Here is a 23,454-nt window from a genome sequence, read left to right as displayed (position 1 = left end):
GTCCAAGAAAATGGAGGGAAATTGATGCAGAAGAAAGGGGGAGAATTGCTAGAGAAATAGCCTTGTGGCATTGAGAGGGGATGGGATCCAGTATACAAGTGGGGGCTGGCCTTGGCTGAGAGCCCCAATAATCCATTCAGAGTCCCAAGAGGAAAAGCAGAGCATATGGGCTCTGATGCTGGTAGATGGGGAGATGTGGTGGTAGGATGTGGAGATGTTTTTGGATGTTTCTAATTTCTTGGTGAAATAGGAAGCAAGTGAATGATAAGTGAGCAGGCTGTGAAGGATTGAGGAGAGAAGAGAAGAATTTTTGAGGAGAATGGGAGAGGGGTTGGACAAGGTTACCGAATGATAGCTAGGGAGTATTACTAGTCCACAGGAGGTTATAATGACCAGGCATTTAGAATGAGATCAGCCAGTATGGATGTGTGTTCTCCTCCAGCACATTCAGTTGCAGGGATGCAGGCATAGAATAGACAGAAAGTTGGATTTAATCAGGCATGAGAATTTACCAGTACAATGCAGTGAGAGAGGAGCAAAGAGAATAAGGGTGCTTGCAAGAGAAGAATGATGATGATGGATCATGGAATTTAAGTAGGGTAAAGAGGAGGAAAGTGAGGACACAAGAGGGATGAGGTCATTGGCAAGGTGATGGGCCTAATAGATTGTAAATCCTAGTGGAATAAAAAGATATGTGCTCCAAATGGCATTTCTGGTGTTTACACTAATAAATATCTTAAACTCTTGATGGTCATATTTCTTTAAATATTGATAAAGATAATAATACTACCTTTAGTTTTTTCCTGGGGATGGGGCTCCTCTGTTGGAACACTGATTGCTGGGGAGCTGCCAGCATCAGTGCTTGTTGACAGAAGAAAGGAGAGGGAGAATGTTGGTTCCTCATCAAGGAGGAAAATGACTGGTATAGAGTAGCAGGTCTCAGAGTCTCTAGTGTCCTGAGTTTTATATTCCTAGGATTATAGGAGGAGGTGTTTAGACTCCAAGTCTCTGTCTGTCTGTCTGTCTGTCTGTTTCTCTTTTCTTCTCTCTCTCTCTCTCTTGCATTTTTCTTCTTTACCGGGAATTAGGACAGTACCCCATGCTAGATGTGTGGTCTGTCAGTGATTCTTCAAAGGTTTTTGGAGACTAAGAGGAAGGCCATAGAGAGCCCAAGATAAGGTAAAAAGTCAGGAGAGGAAAAGCATGAGGAAAACTCTTTTAAAGACAATGTTTTACTTTAGAGTTTAGTTTATAGATGATATCAAGTAATGTCATTATGGAATATATAGTAGAAACCTGATAATCATTGCATGAGGGAATATGGCTATAAAAATGTGACATATGTCTTTGTGTAGTGAACACAAGATAAGTAGTTACCTGAAGCTTAACCTTTGGGAATTCTCATGTTTATGGATTACCTTACCTTCCTGTCCCCTGCCCTCTAGTCTCAGCCAAGGGTTGCTTTTTTGTTTAAACTTTTAAATAAGAAATGGGTTTTTTAGATCATCCAGCCCCCCACCTTTTAATTTTTACAGATGTTAGAACTGAGGCTTAGTGAGGTGAAATCTGTGTTCCCCTATCCTGCAGTGATGTGGGTGCCATATTCTGGCCTTTGGCTGTTATGAAAGCACCCCCTTCTTCCATACATTTGTTGGAGACCTGTTCCTTGTCATGACTGCCCTTGTCTTGTATTAAAAGTACGATTTACCCTCAGATTGAGATGCCCTTCCCATGACCCAGGAAGTGCAAGCTCGCTACATCCTACACTGTTATGCAGAGGACGTGACAAGAAGTTTTGGGGTTTTTTCCCTCAAATTGGAAATAAAACGACATTCATGAAAATGATCAAGGACTGAGGATAAGGGGGAAACATGGTTTTCATTCATTCCACTTTAGAATATATTTTAAGTAAGAGGTATAAAAATAATATCAGTGAACTACGTTGAAAGAGCTTGAATTTTGGAGTCCAACAATAATAATTATTGTGTATACTGAGTGCTTACTCTGCTGGGCAGGGTCTCTCTCATATCCTGGTGTCACTGATTATGGGATCTTGGGCAAGTTACCTAATTTCTTTGAACATTTTTTTTTTCCTCAACAAAAATAAAAGAATACTAACAGCTTTTCTTGCATAGTTATTTTTGTAAAATATTAAATTTTATATCATGTAAAAGTATCTAGCATATAACAGGTGCTCAGTAAATGTTAATTTGTTCTTCCTACTCTTCCCCTCGAGGTTCCTGAGATTTAAAAATACTTTTCCAGATTTTGAGCTGTTCAAAAATTTCAACAGCAAGGAGAGAATGGTTATGATTAAAACCACTTGATACTGTGTGTTCATGTAATGTAATCTGATATCAACAGCCAAGATCTTTGTTCTGAAAGGAATTTCAATATTCAGCAAAGTGGGGCTGATTTAATAGCCATTAATTCTGAGGATATGTTCAAGTTCAAAGTCCATCTGTTTCAAAATGTAAATTGCTCTGTTTTAAATGTATTTTGTATTGGAATTTAGGAACAAATGCTGTCACTTTTCTTTGCATGGAATTGAAGGCGCCTTTATTATCACAGAGCCCTATTATTGTGACACCTCACACAAGAAATGCACACTCTGACATTAGGCACCAAATGGCTGAAATATCTTGTTTTCTATTCATTAAAGCCTTAAAGCACTATGTGCAAATTCCCTTACTTTAATTACACACCTCAGGGATGTGCGGGCCAAAAAAAAGGAGCTAGTCAGACAAAAAGCCAGCTCCTTGCCAAAAAACCCCAGCCCCCTAAACTGGTAAACATTTATTTTCAGCTGGGAAATCTGCTATTAATTCATATAGTGACTTTCCCAGCTGAAATAATGAGCCAAGCCAAGTGAACCAAATGTTCGCAGTGAGCAAACATGAACAGTAGGGAATCAGCCCATCTCTTATTTACATGTTTGTTCCTTCAGCAGTTAAGGAACCTTTGTACGTTTCCCTTTTACCTGGAAGCATATCAGTGTTTATGTTTCAAGTGTCTTAGTTTTCAAGCGGAGCTTATGGACTCTACTGTAGAGAGGTGCTTTAAGAATTAAAAGAAGAGAAAAATCACCAAATCAAATTATTTGTTAGGACTTAAGAACAGTCTTTCCACCAGCCTCACTGACTTCCTATTTTATTTGAAGGCCTTAAAAATCAGAATTAGAGAAAACATGAGATTTTGAGGAAAATGCATTTTTTTGGAAAAAGTTAACAAAAATTCTAAGCTTATAAACAAAAATGTCTATTGTTCCATAAAGCAAACTGGGAATTAAAAAACATTGTGAAAGTTTTAAAATTTTTCATAGAGTCTTTTTTCATTTCCATTTCATTACGAAGCTTTAGAATGTGGAAAATAAAAAAGGAAATAGCTATGCATATGACAAGGTAGAGTACTATTTACACTTACTTTTTGAGGTCTAAATAGTCACAAAATGAACTTGAATTCTAAAACAGAAAGTTGCCCTATGTGTATAAAACTTAGAATAAAAAGTAGTTTGTAGAGTAGCATGCATGAAGGCTTCATGGAAAAAAAAGAAGGAAGAAGAAACAGTTAAATTAACACATGAAATAGCAAAGTAGAAGAGTCAGCCAATATATTGATTAATTCCTATGACAATGCAGAGTATCTACTGAACAATTAACCATTTAACATTTTTCTCAATGTAAGTTTAAAAAGTCCCAAACCCAAACTCATATAAAGATATAATCAATAATTGGAGTTTTAATGCCTCTCTTAATATAAGTAGGCATGGATTCAAAATTTTAATTTAATCTCAGAGAACAAGACGCTTTACATTCTACTGAAGGTAGAGTTTTTATTATAATAAACATAAGAAAAAGTAGCTTTTAATTCATAGCACTTTAAAATCAAAGTTAACCACCTCCAAACCTTTTTCCTAAATGAAAATTTAGCATTTACTTGATTTTTAGCAATGAATAAATGAATAAAATGTATGAGAATTTTTGTTGTTGTTCTATGAGAAGAAGCAACGCCCTATTAATTTTGACAGACAACTTGGCATTAACCATTTTAAAATCCAACATAGGATAAAGTTATGCCTTACTAGTCTCTCTACGTTTTTGTCAAGAGATGAACATTTTGCCAGATTTTTAATAATATGCCAAGAGCTTTGTCAGTTTATTTGGCCCTGCTTGATGATGCCAGTTTTTGTCTACCACCCCACTGGGTGTAACACTGCCCGTCACAGCTCACATAACTCCTCCCCTGCAATTAGACAAAGTCAACACAGCAATCACTCCCAACAGCCCTGAGGTACCTGCACTATCAACAGTGCAGATTCCGAAGCTTGAACAAGCTTTGCTTTGTCACTGCCTCCCCATCCCAATTAGGACTTTTTTTCTGCCCTGGCAATTTAGCACCAACACCATGGGTGGACCGATAACTCTTTTAAAAAGCGCGTTTAAGTCATTCTTCTGCCCATCCCCCCCTCCCAGTCCAATCCAATCAATTCTTTCTCCACCTCCTTTTCACTACTTCCTTCACCACCATCCGCTCTGCGCACCCCCCTCCCATTAAAAAAAAAGCACTCTCAGAAAGAAATTGGAGTCTGCAAGAAGGCAGCTTGCAGTTTCTAACTAGTTACCATGCCGACTGGAGCCTGTGCTGAGGAATGTGCTGCTGCCACACTGAACTCAATGAAAAGATGAAGAAAATGTGCAGGCAATACTAGTTTGGCTGCGATGCTGGGGAATCTGAGACAGGGCTGTTGGTATGGAAGGATCTCACTGCATGCAATTTGCAAACATGCCAACTCAATAGCATGTGATAGGCACTGGATAGCATTTAGAGGTCTTGGAGACTTCCAGAGCTGGAAAAGAATGAGAGGTAGATGGGAAATTTGCCTTGTGAAACAATGCTTGCCCCTTAGAAATATGAGATTTATTAATTTTAATAAGAATGTGAAAAATGCTGAAAGAGATTGAACTTTTTATAAGCCTTCCCTTTCTGAGTCCGATCTTTACACTTTCCTAAGATTTGGCTGCATCTTACTTTTGACTGGCCATAAAAAAATCTGACTTTCTGTCCTAAAAGTCATCAGTAGAATTCGTATGATACCAGGGTTATGCTGTCAGGAACTCTGGTGGAGTTGAAACTCACAAACAATATTGCTTGAGCAATTGCGCAGAGGAGAGGATCGCTTTCATTTGTGAGGAGAAAGGCGGGGGACAGGAGGCAGTCCATGAAGAGCAGAATTCCAGGATTGAAGAGTTCCATGATCTTTCCATCTAGATGGAGGAATATTTGAGTCTATCCTGGGGTACTTCTAGGGAGTCTCCCTTGGTCTGGAGAACTGGGCTACCATGAAATAATTCTTAGTTTAGTCTTCATGATACTGAGAGGAAATACGGGACCACCATCGGGGCTAGGCCCATTCCAACAAAATTCTTATCCAAAACACCTCTCCCTACTCCACATTCATGTGCACCGGAGACTCCTTCAGATTTCCTGGAGTGAGTGGGGAAGTTTTTTTCACAATGAGGATGACTCAGGATTGCCCTTTACGCCTCCTCACACTCAGATTAGTAAAATTTATTTCTTCTTGCCTTTTCAGTCTTCCACGTTGATTGATTCCAAACTGTCCTGCACATCACTGGCAAAATAGTTTTCCATGCTTGCCAATTTGACCCTGTCTTTTCATTGCCCACAGCCTCCCTATGGCTCCTCATTGCCATGGCAACCACATGTCCTGGATTTTTCAGGACATTTTGATTTCAAATATTCTGTCATGTGGTCAGACCATGTGTCAGATCATATGCCAAAAGATATGTCCTGATTTGGGTTTTGAAAATATTGTCACTATACCCATTACTCCCCAGATATGGCTGTTGTCTATCCTTCTTTTTCTAGCAAACTAGAAAATAGTGTTTCTCTTTTAAGGTAATAATACCTTTTATTTTAACATAATATTTTGCAGAGTGCTTTCACGTAATCACCTTGATGGATCCTTTCCTACCTGTGAAGTAAGACAAGATAGGAAACATTATTTCAATTATACAGATGAGAAAATTTGGACACAGAGTAATGAATTAATTTTCTATCATATCTATAGTGGCAAAATAATTAGAATCACAACCTCCTGACTCTAATGTCTTTTATCTCTAACATGCTGCTTCCAAATATAAATGTGATGCTTTATATTCTAAGTTTGTCATTTTTGCTTCTGAAAAACTGTCTTTCAGGGGACCACATGACTGTAGATGAATTCTTTCCTGATTTATGCTCACGAAGTTGAGTAAGTGTTGGGGGAAGGCTTTAAGGTGGAAAAACTGGGGGCTTAAATGTTTGTCGCTAATGTCATATATAACTTAAAAAACAAGAGAGAGAGAAAGAGAAGAAGAGAGGAGAGGGAGAAAGAGGAAAGAAGGAAGCAGAGAAGGAAGGAGGGAAAGAAGGGAAAGAAGAAAGAAAAGGAAAGAGAAGGGAAGAGAAGAGAAGAGAAGGGAAAGGAAGGAAAAGAGGAAAGAAGGAAAAGAATTCCAAGGAATCTGTTCAACAGTTATACCAGTGACATTTCTAAAAGACAGACTTATTTAGCACATGTCTAGTGGTGCTTGCAAACATCTGCTTCTTAATATTCTTCTTCATTATTAAAATTTCTCGAAAATGTATTATTGTGTTAAATCCTTCTTAGCTAGTATGTTGTATGGTGCTAGATACTATATATAAAAATAAAATGGAAAAAGGAGGGGAATTCATATTATTAGCCTAATTATTCATTCATGCACTCAATAATTAATTTGCAAATATCAAGCACCATCTATGTGCCGGGCGCTATACTAGATGCTGGAGATATAGTGGTGATATCTCAGAGCTTATGGTCTGGTGATAATTATTGATTGTGACAAGTACTACAAAGAAGATAAACAGGCTGATGTGATAAAGAGAACTGCAGGAGGCTGGGGGATACTTAGAAGAGCTACTTCAGAGTGGTCAGGGAAAGCCTCTCTGAGGAGGTGGTGTTTAAACTGACACTTGAAGGATGATAAGAGCCAGAGTAGTGCACAGAGCTAGGAAAAAAGCATTTCAGCGAGTGGGAACAGGGAGCACAGAGCCCTGTACTTGTTATGCTCCATATGTCTACAGCATAGTGACCAAGCAGTTGGGGGCTGGGGTGAGGTGAGGCTGGTGTTTTACTACCTTGAAGGCCATGGTAAGAGGTTGGAACTATATTCTAAGAGCAATAGAAAGTACTGAAGCCATTGAAGAGAGAGACCTATAGATAAGATTTTTTTTCCCTAGGAAAAATCTACAATACTACTTTTGAACCCAAATCTTAATTCTGAAGTCCCAAGTCTACAGAAGCAATGCAGCGCTATAAAGTTCTTTACCATCTAAAAATGTTCAAAACAGGATTTTTATGCTACATTTCAAAACGTGGATTAATTCGCATTTCTTATATGCCAAGTTCCACATTGTCTAGGCATTTTAACTCAAGATCAATAACATTATCCAGAAATGGGAAGGTAACCAAGGTTAATTTGAGAGAAAAGGACATGAAAATAGGAATAAGCAGGCAGATTCTTTCTGGGTAGACAGGCATAGAAAGGATTTGTTACTAAATAGAGAAGAGGTTTAAATTCTAATTGTTGATATCTTTAGCCTTAATGTTTAGCCAGAAAAAGGACAGAAGGAGGCAATGGTATGTGACTGAAGCTTTTTCACATAACAGTTTACTATGGAATCAACTCACCAGCCTGGGATTTTAATTTGGCTGTGACTCTAGTCAAGGCAGAACATGTGTGATGTGTGTCTCTGTTGTGATCCATGGTGACGTCTGCATAACAATCATTTCAATGTAAAGTGAAAACTTTTAGTCAATTACCAGCTGCTTTGCTATGGTCAGACATCATGCACAATACACGACTCATAGGTTTCAGTTTGAAGCTGGATGTGTTGGCATTAAGTATGAGTATTTGCTACGAATAGTCACAGATGACCCTTAAAGTTGCATATACAGCTGTACCGTGGGCAAGTTGTTTTACCTAGACAAACAGACGGAATAAAATGCATGACTCTCCGTCTGTATGTTTTATTTGTTGGGAGTAAAGTATCAAATCAATTTTAGAAAAGGAGTAATTATTGGATGATCTCTATTAAATTTGCTACACTATTGGCAATTCAGGCTTAAAATCCTTTAGTTCTTGAAGGTGTATATTTAAGAGCAGACATACAGCTAACTTAGACATACAATAGCTTGTCAAGAATCTCTACTCAAGAGTGTTTCCTAATGAAAAATGTGAGAGAACTGATTTATTTGAGTAAATGTTCTGATCTTTGTGCTACTTCCAGAATAGTCACCTTAGATCTAGCTATTGAGCTGTGTCATACAATAACACAGAGATTCTATGTTATAAAAGAAGCTTAGGACCCATAGTGTCAGGTTGGTTTTATGGTTTATTCATGTAGCAAACATAAGCTCAAACCACTCATTTGTTAAAACACACATAGCAAAAATAAATTTTATTTTAAAAACATTGATTTTTTTCCCATCTTATTCTTTGGATTTGAGTCTTTAAGATCACACAGCATAAAACAAATACTTAAAAGCCAAAACATACGTAAATTACTTCACACTATCTTTTATTACTTTTTAATTTATTTAGTTTAAAAATGAAACTCTGTCATGCAGTTAATATTAAGTATAAAAATTTTTTTAAATGCTATATTCCCCAGCTGTTGGCCTATATCCTAAGATTATTATTTCTTAAAATGAAAAATCAATTAAAATATTTTTAAATGGGTTACCGAAGCTTGCTTTCTTTATTCCTTAATAAATAGCTTTGAATACCTACTGTGTGCCAGGCACAGGGCTAGGATCTAGAGATACAGCAAGGAGAGCAACCCAGTTTATTTTAGGAGGAGATTTGAAGGTGCCGACCTGCGATAGGAGGCAATACAGAAAGGCACAGAAGGCTTCATAGAAACTAGATCTTGGGTGTTCCTGCCAATAATTGTAAGCGGCAATTAGCTAAGCATAAATATGCTTCATGTCAGTGGTTATGATGCTCTATTATGAAAGGGATTCCCCCCAAATTGCCTCATTACATGTCCCACAATAAATGACATTTACAGTTTTCCACATACTCTACCACTGAATCAGTAACTAGCCTTAGACTCCCCCCACTCACCCATTCCACCCCTGCTGTGGACTGATTTCGACTAGGAGAATTTTGTAGTTTCTTCTGTCCTAATAGTTTGGCATGTTTGTCTACTCTTTAGAGTAAAACTTTCTCCGAGATTACACTAAGCCTGAAAACTTTGGGGACAGAGATGGGTGGTGGTAGAACAGAGATGGGTGGTGGTAGAAAGTGGGGAGGGCTTGGAAATTCTTTTAGAAAATAACTTCTCTCCCTGGATGCATTTTCTTCCATTACTCTGCATTCCCTTGGATCTGTTCTAGTTCTGCCATTTAGCGAAAGCTCTGAGAATTTGCTGGCTGCCACTGCGGGAAGAATGGAGAGTTTTGGTGACTCATAAAATAACCATCTGGCATTCCAACATTTTTGTTCTGTCTAAAGAGAACTCACAATAATTCAATCATGAAGTTTGTGCACTGAGATAAACCTCTATAACTGCGAACCGGATTTAAACCTGTAGTTATTTTCTTTGTTTCTTATCGAAATGAATATGATCATTTCTTTTAAGAAAATTTTCAACTCTCCTATTTTGGGTGATTATTCTGTCAAATGTTTTGGAAATTTTAAAGATGTGTGCTTGCATAGCGTTGCCAGATAAAATACTGGATGCCTGGTTAAATTTGGTTTTAGTATAAATATGTTCCACGCAATGATTGGAACATGCTTATACTAAAAAAATTATTTGTGCCATCTTGTGTTTTTATTTGTTAATTCTGGTAACTCTATGCCTAGGCAGTGGACACCAGAGTCCTCATATTATGGTGTGAATAGATAAATCCAATAATCATTTTAAGGCGCTATTGTCTACATGATTTTGGTGCCGTTAATAGCAGCACCATAAAAACAGTTTATGAAGCACGCACATGCTCATCTGAATTGTGCTGGCTGCCATGCCAAGTTGGTTAAGACAACATGGTCCTTTCGATCTAGGAAGACAATCACGGGACAATATCGATAGTGAAGAACCAGGAAAAAAAAAAAAGAGAAAACATAAAAAACTTGATAAACATTAAAGGAGTGTATACAATAAATAAAGTACTTCTATTATGTGGACTACTTGTTGTTAGGAACTGACACAAGACCACAAACATTTCACAGAGGTCACTGGGCAATTGTTGACATCTATTTGTAGGAAAACAGTAACTCAGAAGTTAAAGCATCTCTGCTTTATTTAACTCCCAGAATTTCCCCAAATCCAGAATCACCTCAAATCTTCATCTCTGCAAGACAGTTCATGGGATTAAAAAATCATATGTACGTATAAAAAAGGATACATGCACACACATTGTACACACACAGGGATAACACACATAAATAAGGGAAAATGAAACAATCGACAAAAGCAGAAAATTCTCACGTATTTATGTGTGACAGATCTGATCAGTTTGCCATCAGTAATGAGACTGCTCACGATGTTCAGATCAACGGTGCAGATGCCGCACTGGTGATGAAGATGACTGAAATGACCTAGTCCACTATGCCACAACCTAGTTTTAGGGTGAATGTTCACGTGGCAACCAGCTTATCACACTTTCGAAACTGATTTTAAGTGATTGATTCAGTATGTCCATATTTAGGCTTGAGGTGGCCTAAGAGTTGTCAAAGATTATCTGTACATTTTCCTATATTTTTTTCTTATTACGTAAGTGATGTATAACAGTTGTACAGAGTTTAAGAAAACAGGTAGGATAAAAGATAAAAAACAACTATAATCTCACATCTCTGAATTCCTCTTTAAAATTGTTATTATGACACATCTCATACACTTCCAAAAGATCAGAAAACAATCTATCACATTTTGATCTATCCACCACCAACATTAAATCTATATTACTATTAATTACTATTACTTAATTTAGATTTCTATTTTAAAAATAATTTTCTGTTTTTAAAAGGAATAAAATATAACGTATACTGCTAAAAACCCATCTCTACCTCTTTTTTTCTCCTCTTCCTTTCCCAGGGGTGGCCACTGCCCTGAGATTGTCATGTGTCATTCCTTCCCATGGATGCTTTTACATTTATAGATAATATAAACTATTTTGTGTGTTTTTTTAAAAAAGAAACACTGTACCCTTTTTTTTGGTATATAAACTATTTTGTGTGTTTCTTAAAAAAATAAATACTGTATCTTTTTTGGGGGGGGATTTGCAGTTTTCACTTACCATCATGTTTTCTAGATTATTCATAATAATATATGTAAATCTAATGCATTAATGCTACGGTATTCCATTGAATGAATGTATCCATTCCCATACTAAAGAATATTAAGAATGTTTGCACATTTTTTTTCTCTAATACAGTGTAGCAATGAGTATCTCTATGTATTTATGGTAAGAATTTTTTTAAAGATGACATGTATAATTACTAGTTGAAAAATATGGAAAACTTCAGTTTCCTAGGTTTTGAGATTGCCTTTTCAGAGTGATGATACCAATTTATAGTTCACTAGAAATGTATCATAATTAATTGCCCCACATATTTAAAAACTGTTGGTATTATCAGATAGCAATGTTTGCATGTCTGATGAGTGTGAAATAGTGTCTCATTGCTTTAACTTGTATTTCATTAATTGTTAATGAAATTGAGCATATTTTTCATATGTTTATTTGCCATTCAAGTTTCTCACTTTGTCAATTGTGCCATGACCTAGTCTTATGGTGGAGGTTCACTTGGCAACTAGCTTATCACACTTTAGAAATTAATTCATAATTTTGTTTTAAATTTTTTTCTTTTTTTCTCACTTGTTTTTAGGAAGTTTTTAAATTATGGTTTTGATGCACATTCACTGTTAAAAAAATAAATACTGTAAAAAATATTATTTGCAAAGATTTTTTTTCTCATCTGTGGTTTGTATTTTATTTTGTCTATGACATCATACCAAATCTTTAAATTTAAAATAGGAAAACCTATTCATATTTCAACATTTGTGCTTTTTATGTTTAGTTCAAGATATCCTTCCTTACCATAAAGATATTCTCCTCTGTTTTCTTCTAAAAGTTTTACAGTTTTTTTTTACATATATATTCAGGTTTTTAATCCTTCTAGAATTAATTTTTGTTTATGATATAAAATAAGGATTCAATTTCATGTTTTTCCATATGAATTTCCAATTGTCTTAGCACCATTGATTGAATGATACTGTTTTTCCTCCATAGATTTGTACTGTCATGGGTGTTATATATCAAGCACCCATATGAATGAGAATCTTTCTGGGCTCTCTATTTTGCTCTATGGTCTATTTTTCTATTGCTGCTTTTGAATGCCACTCTCCTGGGAGTCAGCCTCCTCTCATTGCTACCTATTCCTCCTTAGGTCCCTTAGCTCTCTACTGTCTCATGTGATGGGGGTTGGCACAGTCTGTGAAAAAGCAAGTTGAGATTTTAACTGGCATAACTATATAATTTACTATATAGCAATTATATACATAACTATATACACAAATATATATAACTAATAGCAATCTTTATTATATTGAGCCTTCATCTATTAACTTGACATACCTCTCTTCGTTTTAGTTCTTTTATGCTATTTAATAAAGTTTAGTATTTTTTCCCTAAGGTTTTTGTTGTTGTTGTTTACTTTCCCTACTTTTCTTATAGTTCAGGAAGTTATTATACATGGAAAAGTTTAAATCACAGTTTCCAAAAGTGTGTTGTTGTTTAGAAATGCAGTTAATTTGGGTATATTGGTCTATATTGGCAAACACGGTGAACTTTAGATTTGTCTTAGGTGTTTTTTTTTTAACCAATCTTATTGTCTTTGAATAATGACAGCTTCATTTCTTTCTTTCCAGTTCTTATACTTTTCATTTTCTTCCTCCCGTCTTACCATGCTATCAGCACTAAGAGCCATTAGCACAATGTCGAATAGAAATGGTGATGGTGAGCATCCTTGTATTATTTATAATTTTAAAGAGAATATTTTTATATTTCATAATTAAATATGTTTGCTGTAGGTTCATAAGGTTAAGAAAGTTTGCTAATCCTCCTAGTTTTTAAAGAGTTTTTGGCTTTATTATTTATTTTTTTTTGCATTTAAATGATGGGGGATTGAATTTTATCAAATATTTTTTGTACATGGAGTGAGGTAATCATTTGGTTTTTCTTTTTTAACCTATACTTTTCTTGTTATTTTATTACCCTCATCTGCTTTTGGTTTCAAAAGTGAAGTGAGTACTAGCTTCAAAAAATAAGTTGGGGCACTTCTCTTTTTTGGATCAGTTTGTATATGGTAGAGTTTATCTATATTTTGAAGGCTTGGTAGAATTTTGTGAAAGTGAGCCTAATGTTTTTGTTTGCTTGTTTTGTGAGTAGATTTTTTCACAACTGTTCCAAGTTTTAAAAAATGTTATCATCTTTAGTTTTCTATTGCTTCTTGCATCAGCTTTGATAGGTTTTTTCCTAAGGTAAAATTTCCATTTTATCTATGTTTCCAAATTTGTTGGCATGAAGCTATTTATAGTATGCTCTTATTTATCTGTACTTACATTCTCTTGCTTATTAGGTTATTGTTCGTTTATGACTTCTTAGTTTTTCTTAAACAGAGATGTTTGTCTTGTGCATTATATGTGTTTTCAAAAAAAGAGCTTCTATTTTTCTTGATCCTCTGCTTTTTTATTATTGCACATTTCTTAATTTCTGGTCTTATATTTATTAAGAATGCCTTGGTTGCATGATACAAGTTATTATTATTATTATGGTTTATTTCTAAACACATTCTAATTTCATTGTGATTTCTTCTTTAACTCATGAGTTGCTGCAAGCATACTTTTAAATTTAAAAGTCTCAGAGGATTTTTTGTTATTATTTTTTAATGCTATTTCATTGTGGTCAGAGAACATGGTTAGTGAGACAGATTTTTTAAAATTTGTTTTGTGACTTAATATGTGGTCAATCTGTGTGAATTTTCCATGTGGGCTTGGAAAGGAAAGCATGTTCTCTAATTATTTGTGCAAAATTCTCTACATGGTTATTAATGGTGCCACTCAAGTCATAAATGCTCTTTCTCAATTTTTAGTTTGCTTGATAATTATGAAAAGTGTTTAAATCTCCTATGATTGTGGATTGAGAAAATTCTTCTTGCTCTTATGACAATTTTTGCTTTATTTGAAGGTTATATTATTGGGTACAATTTATAGTTGTTATTATCTTCCTGGTAATTTTTTTTCCTTTTATCATCAATTACAGACCTTTTTTATTCATTTTTGCTTAAGGTCTCCTTTCTATAATATTAATATATATATTCCACCTTTATAAAGTTATTATTTGTCTGCTATCTTTATCTTTTAACTTCTATGTCTTTTTTTAAGCTTGAAAAATAACACATACCTGGATTCGTGTCCTTCCTTTCACTGAAGGTCAGAGTCCTGGTTTTATTCTAGAGTCTTACTAGAGTCTTAGTTCCAACTCCCCACTTTATGCTAGCCTAAAGTCTTTCCTTCTGTTCTAATTTGGGTGTTAAAAGTCAAGTTTCTGTGTTACAGGGGCTTATACTGTCCCTTTCTTTGATGCTCACCTATCTATTTTAAGTATTTCCATATGTATTTTATCTAGCTTTTCGAGGTGTTTGTAGGGGGAGGGATTATAGGTTATCTAGTTTTCCATCTTACTAGAACATGTCTTTGCCCATAGTACTATTTGAAGAAACAGAAGTCAAGTTTATCTGCTGGTGCCTGAACAGCTTTGTATATCTGCCATTCCTCAAATAGCGAACGGGGGCTCCCGGGCAAACATTAAAAGTGGTGAAATTTGTCACTAGCACCTTCTTGTTCAGAGCTTTCTCTCCCACCTTTCCTGCTTATCCTTCCTCTCTGGGCCCTACCCTTCCGTGATGCTTCAAGCTCCTTCTGGGACTTCTCATCATTGTGCTTTCCCCACTGCTTTTTGTGGAAATGTGCCTCAACAATATCTCTGCACCGTCCAAAGTGTCCAGGTGACAATTAGCTAATCTGATAAGCTCATTCATGCTAATGTGCTAATGAAAGAGACCTACAGAAGATGGCTGTCCTTCCCCTACCGCCAATTCAGGGGACCTTCTTCTCTTGCCAGGTAACATATGTGCAAAGCAGCAGTGATCTTCTAGAGACCGTGACCTGGCTGCAGTGGTCTAACCTGGAGGATTGACATTACTGGAATGAGATTTTTAAGTCAAGTAGGAGGGACAGCTGAGTTGGGGGTGGCAGGAGAGGGTTAGAGTCAGGCAAAAATGACCCTCGGATCATGATCTATGAGTGTCTCTTAGTGTGGTGGTTGCATTAACTCTTTTCATACCTAAACTGCAAATAATGAAGAGGATTTCTCAGAACATCCCTTTGTTAAATCAAAATTATCCTCATTGAAAATCCCTCTACAAAACGAGAACCAGAACTTAGCAGAAAAAAAACATATGACATTCATTGCTATGTATTCTTATACTTTCATTTTGCTGAGTCCAGAGGAGAAGTCTATACCCACTGAAAGACAGGAAAGTGATGGGTTCATAAATCGGAGGCCAGAACTTTAGACAGAACAGAGAAGGACTGGTAACTGTCTTTTCTCCTTTTTGCGGGTCTCATTTTATTATGTCTCAATCTCCAAAGAGTTAGATTGTCAGCTCCTGGGAAGTGGCACAGATAATGCAGGTCATGCAAAGCTGCACAGGGATTGTTCTTTTGAGCCCCAGAGAGTAAGCCATGTCTTATAAGGAAGGATATCCAAGTACATTCATATTTCTTTTGTGTTTCCCTGTGTTTTCACAAAGTCAATGTTTTGGCCTAGTTGTTACTATGTTATGAGGCCAAGGAGATGGTAGATTTTGATAGCTGTGTATTTGGTGTGGCTAATGTATACCTATAACTTGTGGTGGCTGTCTTCCTTTTGCCCCTCCCATCTACTCTGCATGCTCCCTCTCAGCCTCTCTGGAGGCTGACCTGTATAGATGGTAAACAGATTCTCTTGCCCTTTGGTTTCTGGATTTGGCCAATGGGGATTACTGGTAGGAGGCTGGGAAAGGGAGGAGAGTGATACTGGGGCATTTACTCTCCCAGGGTCTTTCCTGCAGGATTATTACGGGCTGGCTCTCCCTCCACTGAAACTGTGACTCCTCTAGATGACCCTCTCCACACAGCCTTCCCTTTCTTTGACTTCCGGTGTCTGCTTCTTCCTTCTCAGCCCTAGGGTTCTCCTCTCTCCCTTGTGATTTCCTTATGCTCTGCCCAAAGCTTTGCAAAGAGTCCTTTTATGAAACTCTCTTCAAATTGCCCTAATTTGAGTGTGTCATCTGTTTCTTGCTGGGAAGCTGACTGATAAAACGCCCAAATTCTTTTTATTTACATTGTTTTCTTCTTAAAGTAAAAGGTATTATTTTTTTATTGTGGTAAAATATACATAAGACAAAATTTACCATTTTAACCATTTTTAGGTGTACAGTTCAGTGGTATTAAGTACATTTACAATGTTGTGCAACCATCGCCATTATCTATCTCCAGAACTTTTTCATCATCTCAAACCAAAACACTGAACCCATTAAACAATAACTCTCCATTCCTCCCAGCTTCTGGCAATCACCATTCTACTTTCTGTCTTTATGTATTTAACTATTCTCATATAAGTAGAATCATACAATACTATTTTTGTGTGTGTGCATCTGTTTATTTCACTTAGCATAATGTTTTAAAGATTCTTAAAAGGTATAAGTCCATTGATACAATAGTTAGATCCACACAGGACAATACTGGTTCTCCTCTATAAGCTTATAAATCTTTGAGATATTTGTGGACGACTTTCCATGGAGTGCAGCTGTGATAGAATCAATGTGCTGCTTCTTTACTGGTAAGGAATCATTGATTCCTTAGTGGTAATAATCTAGTCTCTTCCCAAGAGTATTTTGCTCAGTAAAACCAAACACTGACCAATAATATCTTCAACTGATATCAGCTGTGCAACTGTGGTGACATTAAAGAATGTATTTGAATCTTGTTAATTCTTGAAAGGGCCTTTAAAATTATTGTGGAAGATCTCTTTCTTCCAAGTTGTGTTTGCAGTCATTTATGATATTAGTTTAAATACTGAAGAATCCAAAAGTATCTTGCTCTGGATCCTCTGAATATGCCTCAATTCCTAAGCTACATTGTCATATGAATAATAAAGATCACTTTTGTCACGAGATATGGGCTGTTAAAGCATTTTAAAGGTTATATTTTAATGAACTTCAAATGACACCATGCTTTACAGAATATGTGAGCAGAGCAACGATGTCTTAGTTTTTTGAGGAACTTCCATACTGTTTTCCCTAGTGACTGTACCAATTTGTAGTTCTTGCTTAGGGTTTCTTAAGTGGTTACAATCAAATGGTGGCTGGAGTCACCTGAAGGCTTCTTCACTTCTATATCAGGCATAGGGCTGGGAGGATAGCTGGAATTGCTGAGGGCTGGATGGGCTTCCATCTCTTCATGCTGTCTTTCCACTGACTAGTTTGGGCTTTTTCATAGCATGGAAGTCTCAGGGGTGTCAGACTTCTTACTGCTGGCTTCCCCTAGAGCAGTCCCCATCTTTTTTGGTACCAGGGACTGATACTCCTATAAGAATCTAATGCCTAATGATCTGAGGTGAAGCTGAGGTGGTGATGCTAGCGCTGGGGAGCTGCTGCAAATACAGATGAAGCTTTACTAGCTCACTTGCCACTCACCTCCTGTGGTACAGCCTGGTTTCTAACAGGTCATGGACTGGCACTGGTCTGCGGTCTGGGGGTTGGGGACCCCTGCCCTAGAGCAAGTATTCCAAGAGGACCTAGGAAGAAGCTGTAAAGCTTCTTCTGACCTAGCCTCACCAGCTCCAGAACATGACTTTAGTCCCATTCTATTGGTCTAGCAGGTCAATAAGATCAAGCCAGATTCAAGAGGAAAAGAATTAGACTCTGCTACTCAAGAAGAGTAGCAAAAAGTAGTGACCTTAATATCAATTCTGCAGCTCCCAAGCTCTGGGAGCTTAGGCCCATCCATCAGTTGTTCATTCTGAGAATCAGTTTCCTCATCTGTAAAATGCCAAAAATTCAATGAACAATTTAAAAAACTCGTTCACTTCAAAATTATAAGGATTCTCTGCCTTCAAAGCATAGAGAACTTTTATAATAGAAGCTCCTCTTTAAATTTGTTGAAAGTAGATCTTTTATAGTTTTAGTGTCTAGGATATTTTTTTCCCTGGGCCTATATAAATATAAAACTTGAGTTGGCCAAAAGATACTGTTACAAGATCTCATCATGAATTATGAATTTATTATGAATTTTCCATACTGCTTGGTGCTAAGTAAAAAGTTTATGAAATGGCAGTGTTGAGCAGAAGATATATTTCTGAAAGATAAGGAGCAATGCCCTCACTGAGGTGTTGATTTCAGTTGTGAATTCTCATTCTCTAAACAACAGTGGCTAGCACTGGTACCCTTTCAGAAACCTGATGTTCATCGAAGGCTCTTGTCTAGTTTAGGTGAAGCAGGGACAGTGACAAATATAATAAAGGTGAATGTTTGACCCTGCTACATGGGTCAGAGCATACTTCTTTTTAGGACTCTCCATTTTGTTTGTTTCAAGGACGAAAGCCTCTCAGATATGAATCCCTTCAATAAGGCTGACTTCATTTTTCACAGACATGAAAATAGCCCTTTTAAACAAAGGCTCTCCTCAGGTCTCTAGGCAAAGCCCTCTGTCAATTGTGTACCAGTTATACTTGACTATTCAATTTCATTGCCTGCACTGTCCAGATTTTTCAAACCAGAATCTCAGTTGTACTAATATTTTAAAAACAAAAAACATATAAACACAAAACAAGGATTTTGCAACCCTGCTGAAATACTTTAATTAGTCCGAATGAGTCTGTTTTCTGCTCTACTTCTTCCAATATAAACCACTGTGACGAGTGGTACTGAAATATAAAAATACCAAAAATTTTCTGGAGCAGATCCTGCTGATTGCCTACCCAAAAGCCACTCGCCCTTTCTTCCTTGCTAATAGAATCCAAACTTTATTCCCAGAATCAACCCCATTCCTAATTTTAGGGTAAATCCTAGTTAATGTAAATCAATCATGGTGATTCCATTGACAGTCTTTAGTTTAGAGGTGGGCATGTGACCCCAATCTGAATAATAAGACATGAAGGGACGTCTACCTGGGGCCTCTGCAAAAGGTATTTTCCTTCTCAAAATAGCACACAAGAAGAGACATTCCTGTTTGCTCAGTGAATGTTGTTGTGTTTGAATCTAATTCCCAGTCTGTAGTTACTGAGCCTTCTCGAACCATGGAGGTTCTGGCCTAAAGTCAAGATGGCAGAGCAGAAAAATGAAAAGAATCTGTGCCCTTGATGATGTTATTAAGTTGATCAATTAACCAGCTGCAGCCTCACCTACTTCTGAATGTCTTATCCTGTGCCATAGTAATTTCTTCATTGTTTAGGCCACTTTAATCAGAGGCCTCTATTCCTTAAAGCCTAAAATATCTTAATGTATCACTTTCTCACATATTGTCATACCTAATATCTCCACTTTACCTATGCTGGGGCTGGCCCTGATATCACCTGAGACCTGAAAAAAGAAAATATGTTAGTGATGTAGCTCAATGGGATTGTGTCCAGGATTTGGAGCACGGCTCTGCCATGACACAGCCCTAAATCCTCAGGAGAGGATGACACTGGTAATCATAACGGTGTCTGACACTTACTGTGTGTATACTCTACACACAGACACTATTTTAAGTGCTTTAGATTTTATCCTGAAAAATAAAAACTTATAAGGTCGGTGCTATTGTTTTTACTTACACAGGCAGAAAATGAGGCACAGAGAGGTTAAGTAATGTGCCTGAAGCTGCATATCTAAATCAGTGGTGGGTTATAGATTCAGGTTGCTTATTCAGGAACTCACAGTCCCAACCACTGTGTCCTATGGCCTTTCTCCTCTCAAGGAAGGACATCCTTCCTCCCTATTGCTACCGGCAGTCCTAGGGGAGGCAGAAAGTTCTTCCTCTTTTCAAAAGGGCTTTGTGAATAACCATACCAGGTTTAAAATGTCCATTTTTGGGGGTGATAACACAACACTTATTTTCTCTAGAAGGAACCAAGGAAGATCTCAGGGCAGAGTCACACAACTGGTCAGTGGTAGAGGTGAATTTGAGCCCAGGTAATCTTGCTTATACTAGAAACAACTACACTAGGGGGTATGCAAGTTCCTGTGGGAGCACAAGGAGCAATTGCTTCTAGCCAGACAAGATAGTGGCAAAGGAGGGACCTGGGATATTTCATAGATGAGATGACTTTTTAGTTGGACCTTGAAGGATAAATGTCAATTGAGATAGCTTGAAGGGCAATCGAGAAGGAGGAGAAGGAGAAGGAGGAAAAGAAAAAGGAAGTTAAAGCATTCCAGGCAGAAGAAACAGCAAATGCAAAGATAGGAAGGCTTCAGGGAATCACAGAATGTTTGCAGAAAGGTAAGTTCTTTGTGGCACGCTCATAGTGTATGGAGGATGGAGTAATTGGAGATAGTGCCAGAAGGCCTTTTTTGTATATAAAGAGTCTATATTTTATTCTGCAGATAATTGGAGGCATGTTGAACATTTTAAAGGAGAAGAGTGCTATGAGCTGCTTTTATACCAGTTTAACTGAAAAGGAAGGAATCAAAGCCTTGGGGATTTAAAATGTGTAATGCAGAAAGATGGGTGGGGGAGGTCAATGTGGGAGGACAGCCCCAGGAGTGGGTTGACCTATTAGAGGGGCTATTGTTGAATCTCATGGCCAAATCCAGCCTGGGAGTCAAGAATGGTTTTTACATCTTTAAAAGGTTGTTAAAACAAACAACAAAAAGCAAAGATGACTATTCGGCAGGGATATGGCCTACAAAGCTTGTAACATTGACCATCTGACTCTTTACAAAAAGATATTCGCTGACCAAGATCTTCTCTGCTTAAAGCTGGTGATGGTCTGCTGAGGAAGGTGGGAGAGGCGATGAATAGGAGGAAGTTCACCCTCAAAACCCTTAGGAGGTTGAACTGACAGGAATCTTGGCCAGGAAATGGGGAATGAAAATAGGTGATGTCAAGGTTGAGTCAAAGAATTCTGCGTATGGAAGTATCATTATCCAACACACAAAATACAAGATAGAGGATCATAGCAGAAAGATTCTTTGATTTTGAGACCTATTGCTGTGACATGTCCACAAGATGTTCAAGTGGAGATGCTCAGGAGACACATTATACTGAACAATGCATATGCATCCACTTCTCTGATCTATGATAGAAATTTCTTAAGGAAAAAGGTAACACAACTGCTTAGTATAAATCCTGGCACTAGATAGGCTATTAATCAAGCATGCTGAGCTCACTAAACTGAATTACCTGGTTGAATTTAGGAGGCTAAGTACAAGATCTAGGTTAGAGGAAGATACAAGTCATTGGCTTTTAGGTAGTTACTAAATTATGGGAGTTGATGGCATATTTAATATATTCTTATCTGCACAAGATTCTAGGGGGTTATTATGAGACTTATTAATACATGTATAAGTTTAGAAAGGGATATGACCTGTTCTTAACATAGCACCCCGAGTTATCCTTTTAAAAAATAGGTCAAATCATGTCAACACTAATAAAAACCTCCAATGGCTCAGAGTTAAGGCCAAAGTCTTTACCATGGCCTCCCATGGCTTATTTCCCTGACCTTATCTCCTCACTCTGCTCCCCTCGCTCCAGCCATCCCATACTCCTTGCCACCTCCTCAAACTCATCAAGCAAAGGCCCGCACTTGTTTTCCTTCTGCCGGGAGCACTCTTGATGATATCTCCAGGATATCACCATGTCTTGCTCTCTCACCTCCTTTGAGTCTCTGAACAGCAAACTTCCGGACCTCCCTTTCCCACTTCTATGCTTTGTATTTCCCCACAGAGGCTCTCACATGGTAATATGCTATATAACTTAGTTTATTTTCTACCTCTTCCTACTAGAATGTAAACTCCATGGGGACAGGAATACTGCTGTATTTGTTGAGTGAGTGAATGATGCTTACGACACAGTAAGTGCTCAGTCCAGTTAGCTGTGGTTATTCCCAGAACATCTGGGGCTTTGTTGATTACACACAGCTGTCTCTGACTTCACACCTTCCCAGCAGAGCCAGCCCCAATAAGGCTGAGGAGACAGGGGTCAGAATGGACACTCATGTCTACTCCTTGACCCCTCCATCCATAAACCTGCGTGAGATTCTATCCCACCCGTCTCGGACAGCCATCTTGTTAAATGCATACATTTGAGGAAGAAGACAAAACAGCCAAATGTTTTAAGAGTGCAAATCCATTTGTAGTCTTTTTTAACTGGTTTAACAACTCAAAGAAAAAAAAATTTTGCGTATACACAGTAATGCTGTTCTTTTGATATTAAATTAGTATTAAAGTGGGATGGAAACTCCTCTTATATTGGGCTCCTATGGAGATGGACAAAGTAATTTTAGAGAAAAAGCAGCTGTCCTCAGCAGTAGGCTCAGAAATGTCAATTTTAATTAAAACATTTATTTTCAAATACATTTCATGGTTCATATGTAGTAATATGTGTCTACTTCATGCAAATGTTCAAACTGCTGGGCTGAGGAAATTGGAAAAAGGCATTTTGATAAAGAATGCACAATATGATCAAAACAAAGAAACGCAAAGAAAATCCACATCGTGTTTCAGTATTTCCCTCAGTCCACATATCAGACTGTTCCTCGGGGACTTACATGCTGCTTTGTAAAGGGCTGCGGACCCCCTTGTAGAAATCTGGTGTCAGCAGGTCGTCGTGGGCCGTAGTGGGCTGTGCCCCCACTCGCAAATGAGGTCTGTTTTGTGTATGGAGTCTCGTTTACGTCAACAACAGAATCTCTCTCCCGGTGTTTCTAGGTCTTAGCCAGAAGAAACTACCAAACAGCCAACTCCCAATTCAGACGTCTCCCAAATTCCATCTTTCTCCAACTATTCTTTTGGGTATGAGTGATTAAAGCTGCGGAAAAGTGTCCAAAATGTTACCAGGACCTTCGGAGCTCCTCTGTCCTCTGGGTCTCTGGCCTGCAGCGCGTATGCACCTGCCAGACTTCTGCCGACTTCCCAGGGAAACCCGTCATGACTTCAACGTGGCCAAAAAAAAAAAAAAAAGGAAAAGAAAGAAATAAAAATGTGGCCAATTTAAATAAGCAGCAACTTAGGCTAAGAATTTCTGAAAATTTTGCTCAAATTTCTATAAAGTCTTCTATAAATACATTTTTATTTAGAATTAGAATCTTAAGATAATCTCTATGTGTGT

Source organism: Pteropus medius, unplaced genomic scaffold (genome assembly GCF_902729225.1).
Source record: "Pteropus medius unplaced genomic scaffold, Ma_sr-lr_union100, whole genome shotgun sequence".
NCBI classification, from domain to species: domain Eukaryota; kingdom Metazoa; phylum Chordata; class Mammalia; order Chiroptera; family Pteropodidae; genus Pteropus; species Pteropus medius.
This window is presented reverse-complemented; position numbering follows the sequence as displayed.